Source organism: Mus musculus, chromosome 2, assembly GCF_000001635.26.
Source record: "Mus musculus strain C57BL/6J chromosome 2, GRCm38.p6 C57BL/6J".
In the NCBI taxonomy this organism is placed as follows: Eukaryota; Metazoa; Chordata; class Mammalia; order Rodentia; family Muridae; genus Mus; species Mus musculus.
The window spans coordinates 144237924-144248976 of NC_000068.7; positions in this window are offsets into that span (position 1 = coordinate 144237924).

Below are 11053 nucleotides of genomic sequence, written 5' to 3' on the forward strand. Positions count from 1 at the left end.
GTCTGTGGAGGCCAAAAGAGGACACCTGATCCCCTGGAGCTAAAGTTACAGGCCTTCATGAACCACCACATGGATGCTGGGAATAGACCCTGGTTCCTGTAAAACCGCAAGCACTCAGCCTCGGAGCCATCTCTCCAGGCCCAGGGATAGAATCCAGGGTCTTGCCCATGTTAGGCAAAGGTTCTACAACTGAGCTACATCTCCAACCTTCTTCTGACTTCTTTTACTACTATTTTTTTCCAGAGTACAAATTTAATAGAAATGAAAAGAGGGAGAAGAGCCAACAGCCATGTCCCAGTTTTCCAGCAGTGTCTCACTGTTTGTGTTGAACGGTGCTTGACACCAGGGCAACAGAGCTCAAAATATTTTGAATGTGGGAGAGAAGAGGTCAGAACTGAAGCGTTTTCTCTTTCAGATCTCTCCCTGAGCTTTGGAAGAGGAAAACTCATAAAATCCCAGCTGAATAGATGGAGCAGCAAACATGCTGAGGACTGGCCTGGGGCCTGTCATTCACTTAATCAACAGCAAGGGTGACTCCACTGTCCTGGGTCAGGCTGCATCACGGCATCAGCCAGCATCCCAGAGTCAAACAACAGCAGGCTCTGGTTCACAGGCGGTGATACGCGCATCTGTTGGAACTGCACATCCACACCACAGCCTCTCTGCAGCTTGTTCAGATTTGGATCCAGAGCCTGTCCTGCAGCCAGCAGTGTCCCTGGGGCTGTTAGGCATATTCTGAGAACCTCTATTCTAGGCCACATGGCCGGAGTTGGGCGACTCAGGCTTTTTCCACTCACAATTCCTTTAGCTTTGGGGGAAAAAAAAAACCCAGAAGTCAAGGGTTGGGTATTGGGGTGTGGAGCTGGATAGCTGGATCAACAGTTAAGATGCTTTTCATGACCTCCAGAACTCCTGCATGCACATAATATAGACTGTATGCACATATATTACACTCAGGCACACACATAAAATAAAATTAATATTCTTAAAATTATTTAAAAAACAATCCAAGTCAGGCATGGAGGCACTCAACTTTAATCCCAATACTCGGGAAGCAGAGGCAGGTAGATATGAGTTTGAGTCTAGCCTGAGTCCAGCCAAGGCTACACAGTAAGACCCTACATCAAGATAGATAGATAGATAGATAGATAGATAGATAGATAGATAGATAGATAGATAGATAGATACATACATACATACATACATACATACATACAAGATAGGTAGATAGATAGATAGATAGATAGATAGATAGATAGATAGATAGATAGATAGATAGATAGATAGAAGATAGATAGACAGACAGACAGACAGTCTGGAAAGACAGGCCTGCTTTGAAGTCCCCCTGCAGAGTGCAGATAACTCCCCAAATACCCATCAGGAAACAGTTCCAAGACAAGAAGGGCAACCATGTTTGCCCCTGCCCTTTACACAGTCATCAAGCTGTTTGAGGCCAGAAGAGAAATAAATATTAACAAAAGGAGAAATAGCCTACTGGAAAGGACTGAATCCTTTTAAAGGGTGTCTAAAGGGTGTCCCAGGAGAACCCAGAAGAAACTTGACGTCTGAGTAGCACCCCAGGGACCTCTCTCTTTCTGACACCTGCAGTGCCTTTGGATGCCACTTTAGTCCCCTGAGGATTTAGAGTCAGGCCTCTAGATACTGAGCTGCTACTGCCAGGCAAAGGTACCCAGAATCTCTAGGGATTGCTGTGGTGAGAAGTCCCCGGGATAAACCTGTTCTGCTACAGCAGTGTGTCCCTCCACCCACAGACCCTGCCTCAGTCAGGAGGCCTCAGGGTTCTCATCAGAAGCCCCAGGCTGCTGAGTCAGAAGATATATTCCTGAGTGTCCCTACCCGACTCAACGTGCTTCAGATGCACCCCAGAAGAAGCAGTTTCCCAAATGCCTTCTTGATTAGGAGGTTTCTAGGCCCATTAACAGTGGGGTTAGGAAAGGGGGCCAGGGTATAGAGAAAGAGGGGGCCAGAATATTCTGTAGTTCCCCAAGCTGTGAGGGGCAGTGGGCTGGCTCAGGGCTAGTGTCCCAGCTGCTCTGTGGCCTCACACACCCAGGACAAAGGGAAACAGAACTGCTTCTATCTTGGGGTGCAAGCCCTCTCTGCTTGGGTGCCCCATTCACTTCTGCAAAGTCTCTTTCCAGAACTGGGAATGGGGTCTGCTCACCTAAGTGTTACTATACACCGAGTCTGTCCCAGCCCAGCCCAGCCCAGCCCAGTGGCCAGCACACAGTGGTCACCAGAGGACACAGAAGACTGAGGAAGGTCCCCAAGAATCTCTTCAGGATGTCAGCCCTGCCCTTCGCCACTCTGGCCTCTGCAGCATCTCATCAACCCACCCCTCTCTGCAACTGTGACACAGCAGAAGCACATCCTGTGTCCACAGGCCCAGCACAGGCAGCCTCTTGAGGGCCTGATGGGTGACACATCTTTCTAGGGAAGAATGCTTTGGGCCAGGCTAAATGCTCTGACCTCACCTGTGTGCAGTGGGTGACATGGGTACCACCAGAAGGGCAGGAACTGGGAATAAAGGAGAGGGTACCCTGTGGGGGAATCAGTGGGTTGTCCCCTCAAGCAGGACAACAGCTGAGTCAGCTATTCCAGCCTTGGCCCACTTCAGGCCTCACACCTCCGCCCACAATATAAGTTGGCCACTCTCATAACCAGAAAGCTCTCTGGAACCCAGTCAATGCTCCCCCCTCTATCCTATTTACCACACTGTAACTCTGCCTCATGGTTCTCAGATAGCTCTGAGGGTCTGCTGGCTGCTCTCATGACTCCCACAGCTAAGTCAAACCCTAACCACTTCCAGCTGTGCACAACTGGTCCTGAACTCTCATTTCTTCATATATGCTATATTTATATTATGGATTCCACAGAAACTCATCCCCCATGCCAGCTGCCTGACAACTGCCCTTCCCTGCATACTGAACAACCTCTACTCAATCCCTGAAATACATTCCCATTATCCCACTCTGTAAAACAGCAGGGTGGGCAAAAAATGGTTTTTTTTTTTTTCAGCTCGCAAGTTGGGCTGCTTAGATGCATGGCTGGTTGACTCCAGTGCTCTTGGATCTATGGCAGGGTGACGACAGTATTACGGTGAAGAACATAGCGGAGAAATTTTGATCACCTCATAGCAGGAAAGCAAAAAGGAGAGAGTTGTGTCCAGGGACAAACTACTCCTCACCTAAGCCTCTCATTTTAGTGTTATTTATTTTATTCTATGTGTCTGAGTGTTTTGCCTATACGTAAGTCTGCATGTGCCTGGGGCCTGATGAAGTCAAAAGAGGTCATCTAATCCCCAGGACTGAGGTTAGACTTCCTCAAACCCTTCCCACTCTGTTATAGCAGTGAAACTTGGTGATGCTAGGAATCTACCCTGACCCCCTCTGGAAGACTAGCCAGTGCTCTTAACTGCTGAGCCAACTCTCCAGCCCTCCTTTTTATTTTAATGTATGTATGTATGTATGTATGTATGTATGTATGTATGTATGTATGTATTTTGAAATAAGGTCTCTCTGTATAGCCTTCCTATCCTGAAACTCACTATGTAGACCAGGCTGGCCCCAAAATCAAAGAGATCCATTTCCCTCTGCCTTGAGTGCTGGGATTAAAGGTGGTGCCACCAGACCAGCCCCAGCCGCTGTCCTTTATTTTTTTAATTATTATTTTATTTAATGTGTATGGGTATTTTGCCTGCTTGTATATTTGTATACCACATGCTTGCCTAGTGCCCATGGAGGCTAGAAGAAGGGTTTGGATGCTCTGTAACTGAAGTTAAAAGTTGTGAGTTGCCATATAGGTGATAAGAATCAAACTCAGGTCTTCTGTAAGAGCAACAGATACTTTTAACCACCAAGTATCTTTCCAGATTTCCAGCCCCTCAACTCTCTTTTATTTTTATTGCCACATAGAATAAACAATATAACACTTGAAAAAGGTAGGTGTGTGTGTGTGTGTGTGTGTGTGTGTGTGTGTGTGTGTGTGTGTTTGGGCTGGGAAGTACAAATTCATGTGCAGTGTGTATAGGATAAGAGGCTAGAAGGATGTTTGTCATTATTGCCATACAGTCGGTGGCCTTATGGCTTTCCATATTTTCTACCTTAAATTATAAATTTGGAAAAACTGGAACAATTTAAGAAAGCTAAGCTAGGGGAGCTAGAGAGATTGTTTAGTGGGTAAAAGTACTTGCTGCTTTTCCAGAGGACACAGGTTCAATTCCCAGCACCCACACAGTCGCTCACAACTGTCTCTAACTCCAGTTCCAAGAGATCCAACACCTACTTCTGGCCTCAGTGGGCCCTGCATGCATATTTGTACACAGACTTACATGTAGGCAAAATACCCATACACATAAGATAATAAAATTTAGCTGGGTAATGGTGGCACACGCCTTTAATCCCAGCACTTGAAGGAGAGGCAGGTGGATTTCTGAGTTTGAGGCCAGCCTGGTCTACAGAGTGAGTTCCAGGACAGCCAGGCCTACACAGAGAAGCCCTGTCTCAAATAAATAAATAAATAAATAAATAAATAAATAAATAAATATTTAAAAAGAAAATAAAGCTGCGCTCAGTGGCACATACCTCAATTCCTACTTACTTGGTAGTTTAGGCAGGAGAATTACTTGAGCCAATTAAGGCAACACAGTTCCAACAAAAGGCAAACAGTTTGTGCTGGTGCACTCCAGCACTCAGGAAGCAGAGGCAGAGGGATCTCTTTGAGACCAGCCTTGTCTACAAGTGAGTTCCATAGACTGTCTCAAAAGGTCAAACCAAATGGCAATACCTGGTCAGCAGGCAGACTATATTGGAAAAGGCACACACAGCAAAACAGGAAAGGTTTGAAGCAAGGTGGTCATAGGTTGGCTGGTGCCTGTGATGCCGAGCCCTGGCTCCTTATCCAGAGGGTGAGAGATGACATCACTTGCTGTGGCAGTTTATCCTTTCCCTGCTGTTTCGCCATCAAAATAGCGAGTTTGTTTTTCCTCTCCATGAGCCTGGACTGACCTTCTAAGCTCTTTTGTTAACAGAAGGCAGTAAAAAGCACCACCGTGGTTCACTGCTCTAGCGGAGGTGGCAAGGGTTTGAGGCAGTCTGCTTAGAACCCATCAGAAGGCTCCCGCAGTCTCCCTTGCTCTCTCAAGGCCCTGCCCATCTTCTTCCAGGATAGGCACCAGTCTAGCCTAGCCCTGCTGGAACTGAGTGTTCACATGGGGCAGCCACTCTCCACCAACAAGGCCAGCAGCCCTGAAGTCATAATGGCATGAGCTTAGCTACTAGAAATTTCCAGGCCGGGCAGAGGTGGTGCACGCCTTTAATCTCAGCACTTGGGAGGCAGAGGCAGGTAGGTGGATTTCTGAGTTTGAGGCCAGCCCGGTCTACAGAGTGAGTTCCAGGACAGCCAGGGCTACACAGAGAAACCCTGTTTTGAAAAACCAAAAAAAGAACAAAAGAAAAAAGAAAAAAAAGAGAGAAATTTCCAGTACAACACAACAAATGAAAGAAACTGTAATATGCCTCTCAGAATATGGAAGACCTGAAGGCAAAATGCAGGCAAGGTCTCTGCCTGTCTCATTGCCTTCAAGGGAGGGAAGGTTTATTTCAGCTCAGGCTCTTGGAGGGTTCAATCTAACCTCCTAGTCTCTTCCCTCCTCAATCTATAGACAGGCATTTTACGGAGCATCTTACTTACAGTGTCTTTCCGACTCCCCAGGGAGGAGAGTTCAGTCTGAGGATTTTCATTTCAAGATCTGCATCGAGGCCTGACCTGTCCCTAATATCGGAGACACAGAGCCCTCCCCCAGAATCAGGAGCCTCAGGCACCCCCAGCTCCTGAGCACACCAACTTTGATGCTGTTTTATGTAGAGAATCTAAAAGGAAGGAAAAGGGCTTTTAGCCTTAGGTGACAGCCTCCTCTTAGACCCGGTGAGGCCAAGGCTAAGGCGTCTGGGTTCGAGGAAGAGCAGAATCTCACTCCCTTCTGGGGCTCCTCTCGTCTCGGTGTCAGAGGTGGCCAGGTTTTACATTATATGCCACCAGTTATCACTACTGAAGATAGCTCAGATGTACGGTTGCCCTGGAAACTGCTGCTTACATCATCTAGAATTTGGAAGGAGCCTTGTAATAGTAAAGTGTTTGAAACCATCTACCCTTGGGCACGAGCAGGACCCAGCAAGTGAGCTTTTGACCTCAGTGGCCCCCAAACTCCACCCCAAAAGACCTCTCTAAGGCATTATTTTCTGAACTCACACCCTGTGAAGACTGCCTGTCCACACACGTGCAGCCTGTTCCATTTTTCTCATCTTTGCCTGCTTTAGACCACCATTTATATAAACGAACTCTCCCCTCTTCAAGTTTTCTTAAGAGAAAATAGGTAGGATTTGTCTTTCTGAGTCTGGTTTATTTTGCTTGATACAATGATCTCCAGTTCTTGGGTTGTTTTTCAACATGGAATCTGGGGATCAAACTAAGTTTGGTTCTCATGGGGACAAGGTAATTTAACAACAGAAAGATCTTCCCAGTAACCATTATGCCCCATAACACCTCTCTCTCTCTCTCTCTCTCTCTCTCTCTCTCTCTCTCTCACACACACACACACACACACACACAGGTTAAGTGGTCAACTTGCCCCAAAAACATTTTGCTATCTATCCTTCTGAAATTAAGTCCTTCAATAGAGCATGCTCATAAATGGGCCAACTTTACATGGCTATATTCAAGCTCCCTGAATAGAGTCTGTTTGTTCGTATTGGACTACCTCTCAGGCTCGCCTCGACTGGCTATAGCTCCCCAGCTTTTACATCTTGGCTGTTCATGTTCTGGCTTAGTATTCAACAGATGCAGTCCAGTGTATTCTATGCCAGTGTAAAGCCCACACCTCCCTCATTAAACCTTACTGGGGTGGCAGCCATGACTACAGCTTCTTCTCTGTGTATTAGTGTTTTGTCTGTACACGTCTGAACTCCACATGTGTGCTTGGTGCCTGGTGTCCAGAGAGGCTGAAAAAGGGTGTCAGGTCCCCTGGATCCGTAGTTACAGTCCTGCAGGTGTTAGGGATCCAAACCCAGGTCCTCTGGAAGAACACAGTGCCATTAACCATTGAAGCATCTCTTCAGCCACAGCTGGGGCTTCTTGTGGACCAACTCCTTTTAAGTTCACAGCTCATCATTGAGACAGATATACCTACACTCCCGCCTGAAATAGGACCAGTGTCCCAAGTACTTCTCAGCAAGTAGGGACCAGACCCTTCACACCCTGGCACTTTCTGTACTTCGAATATAGAAAGGGACAAATTGCACATGGCTCACTGATGTCAGGGAAAGAACCAGTGACAGGAAGTCCAGATGATATGAACACTGAACACTTCACAGAATCCTATTCTTCGGGAGCCACTACAAAGGCACGGGAAATACCGTGTAGAAAATAAATAAATGCTAAACCACAATGGGAAGGCAGCAAGAAAAGAAAGGGCAGACTCCAGAGCCAGAATGCCCACACACAGCTCTGGATAGCTCACCTCCTGCTCCCTCCAACCCCTTTCCAACCCTGCGTACTTCCTCAAGAAGTATTTAAAAACGTACTCAGAGGAGCTGAGGACCTGGCTCAGTGGTAAAGTGTTCTCACCTCACATGTGTGAGTGGGTACTCAGAACACTGCGGTCTCCTGCTCTTACCACACTGCTCTTACGGGCTCTGCGAACCAGCCTCTCCCCTTGGGCAGCTGGCAGCAGGAAAGCTGACCAATCAAGCCAGAGACCAGCTTCTCAGTGGGAAGAGACAGCTGAGGAAGCAATGAAATTAGAGACCAGCACTGCGAGTAAATTACAGAAGTGAAACTGCAGGCCGGGAGCCTTTCATTAACTCAACCTGCTGGGAAGAGGCCCAGCTAAGGAGAAAGCCAAGGAGAAGGTTATTATATTCCTGGGAAAGAGGGGAGATGATTGGGAGTCCCATCAAAGCCTAGGGGTCCATACCTGTCTGTTCAGGTCCTGTCCCTCACTGACTGACCCCAAGGGAGAGTCCTAGATGTAGCTGGGATCTTGGGTCCTGGGGCCTAGTCTCTCCACCTCATCTTCCTCAGCTGCAAGATGAAGCTGACCTATCCCAACTCGTTGGAAGTGACACACTGAATGAACCAAGTAGTCTCAGCCTTGACTTTAGCTCACAAGAACATGCGTATCTCTTATACTATCAACCCTGCAGACACACTGGTGCCCATCTGTAATCCCAGCACTGGGGGAGAAGGTAGAAGCCTGCTTGGGCTACAAAGCAAAACTCTGGCTCAAAACCCACCAAATTATAAACAATAAAATGCCAATACCCAAGCTGTCTCCACTCCCACTGAGATATAGGTCTTTAAGGTTGGGAAGGATTGGAGGCCCTGATGCATGAGGGGCCTTAGGAACCTGAGACTGTGGTGAATATGAAATGTGGGTGGGGCTGACAGCAGGGAGTGTTGAGGACTTCCAGTTCCATTTGCTGAGTATAAGCCACTGAGCAGCAGGTGCCTGAAACCAGGACCGTTGCATTACGTCAAGCCCATCTGGACAGAGGTCAGATAGGGCTGAGTGGAATGGTCTGGCTATGTCACTCAATGCTAGGGGCTTTAGTTAGGAAAATATAAACAGCCTAGGATTTCAGTGTGCCTGGATCTGGCACTGGGAACATAGCTCAATGGTTGGGCATATAATCAACAAGCATAAGGTCCTGGCTTTCTAATCCCTAGTGAACACATGTATGCATGGTTATGCATGTGCACATGCCCACACACAGTGCACATGTGCCCCCAAATTAAGATGTAAACTAAGTTTTAAAAAATGAACTTGGGGCTGGTGAGATGGCTCAGTGGGTAAGAGCACCCGACTGCTCTTCCGAAGGTCAGGAGTTCAAATCCCAGCAACCACATGGTGGCTCACAACCATCCGTAACAAGATCTGACTCCCTCTTCTGGAGTGTCTGAGGACAGCTACAGTGTACTTGCATATAATCAATAAATAAATCTTTAAAAAAAAAATGAACTTTAAACTTCTGTTCCTCAACTGGTGGTGGCGGTGCACACCTTTAATCCCAGCACTCGGGAGGCAAAGGTAGGCGGATTTCGAGGCCAGCCTGTTCTACAAAGTTCCAGGACAACCAGGACTATACAGAGAAACCCTGTCTTGAAAAACCAAAAAACAAAACTTCCATTCCTCAATTGCACTAGCTACCTTTCAAGTCCTCAGCATAGAAGTGACAGACTCACCAAATAAAACATACATGATTCCCAGCAAAAATTCAATCTCAGATCAAAGAAACAGTATATCAAATACTACATGAGAAATGCTAAAGAAAAATCTGGCTATTACCTAAAAGTCAAGATTGACAGTGTTTTGTATTTTACCCAAACCCCAGCATTCCCTCTAACAGCAAGGGACTTTGCTATGGAGACCTCAAGATGACTTGAAGCTGGGACTTAGCAGGGGACAGGCCTTCCCCATCTGTGGTTGGCTCCTCACTGAACTGCAGCTGGGCTCCATGAGGAAGTAACCCTAAAACGTGGTTTCCTCTGCTCTATACTTGGGAGTTGTCACTCAGCACCACCCCTTCATGGCTGGCACTCATGTCCCTAGAACACAGCCAGATTGAATGGAGTCCTAGGCTAAGCTGAAATCAGACTCCAGCCAAGTTGTTAGTGATGATCTATGACCTCACTTCCCTTTTAGCTCAGCCCAACAAGGGCCCTTCCAAGTAGCAGGTGCCCCCAGCTCTCGTCCCTAACAAGTGACAGGCAGTCTCATTCCTCCTATTCTGGGATTCACTGCAAGCTAGCAGTCTTCCGCAGGACTCAAGGAACAGGCCACAGTCAGCTGCACCCGCTCTGCACACGGCCTATGTACACACACTCTCATTGGCTTCTTCCCTGTCTCTACAGGATACTTTTCAGGCATCTATTCTTGCCAGACTTTCTGCCCTGTCTCTCATATCCCAGTCAGAATCCTTATACAATCAACAAATCCAAGGAGCCCTGAGGCCCTGTGGTAACTGCAGCTGGATTCAGCTGGACACACACACACACACAAAGCTGTCTCCAGTAAAGCTCTAAATTGCTTTGCAGGACCCTCCCTGAAGCAGCGACAAGGCAGATAGTAAGTACGAACCGAACTAGCCGGGCAGTGGTGACACACACCTTTAATCCCAGCACTCGGGAGGCAGAGGCTGGTGGATTTGAGTTCGAGGCCAGCCTGGTCGACAGAGTTCCAGGACAGCCAGGGCTACACTGACCTGGCAGCAGTTTGCACTCGCTGCTTTGGGCTATCCATCAGGAGTACAATTATTCCCTCCTATGGTTTTGCAACATGAAGGAACCAGGACAAGGACCCACAAAGCCCCGGGCCATTTCTAATTCCATTCAAATGATAGGAGACAAGCTGCAGTCAACAGTCCTAACAAGTGGCCATCTGCCCAGTGTTAGCAAAACATGTCAGGTGGAAACCTCTCAAAGAGATGCCCTGTCCCATTAATCAGACAAACTACTGCTCATGGGCAAGAACTGATAAACAATCAGAACTATCCTTTGCACAAAAACTAAAAATTCAAACAGTACCCAACAAACTTTAAAGGTTTGAAAGTCGGCAGAAGAATCTGTTCAAAAGCGCGTCTGGGAAAGCCCAGGGCCCCCCCCCCCCCCCCCCCCGGTTCAGTATACCCAACCCACAGCTGGAAGAAATCCAACACCCTAAGTTGTTTGTTTTGACCTGTGTGTGACACACAGGGCCAGGCCCACTCAGTAATATTAAAATATAATTTCCTAGGCCCTTGGAAACATCCCGGGAGTACTCCATGGGGAAAAGGGCAGAGGCAGAGCTCACTGGCAGGTCACTGGCCTAGTGTGTAACAACACCCTGGGGTGTGATCCTCAGCCTTCTCAAGGCACCTTCTATTCCAAGAAAGCAGTTGGAAACCAGAAACTGGCCCCCAAAGGGAAAAGAAGCCTGGGGATATTTGACTGTTGTGCTGTTCCAGTCAAATATGCAATACAAAGATGTATCTCAGCT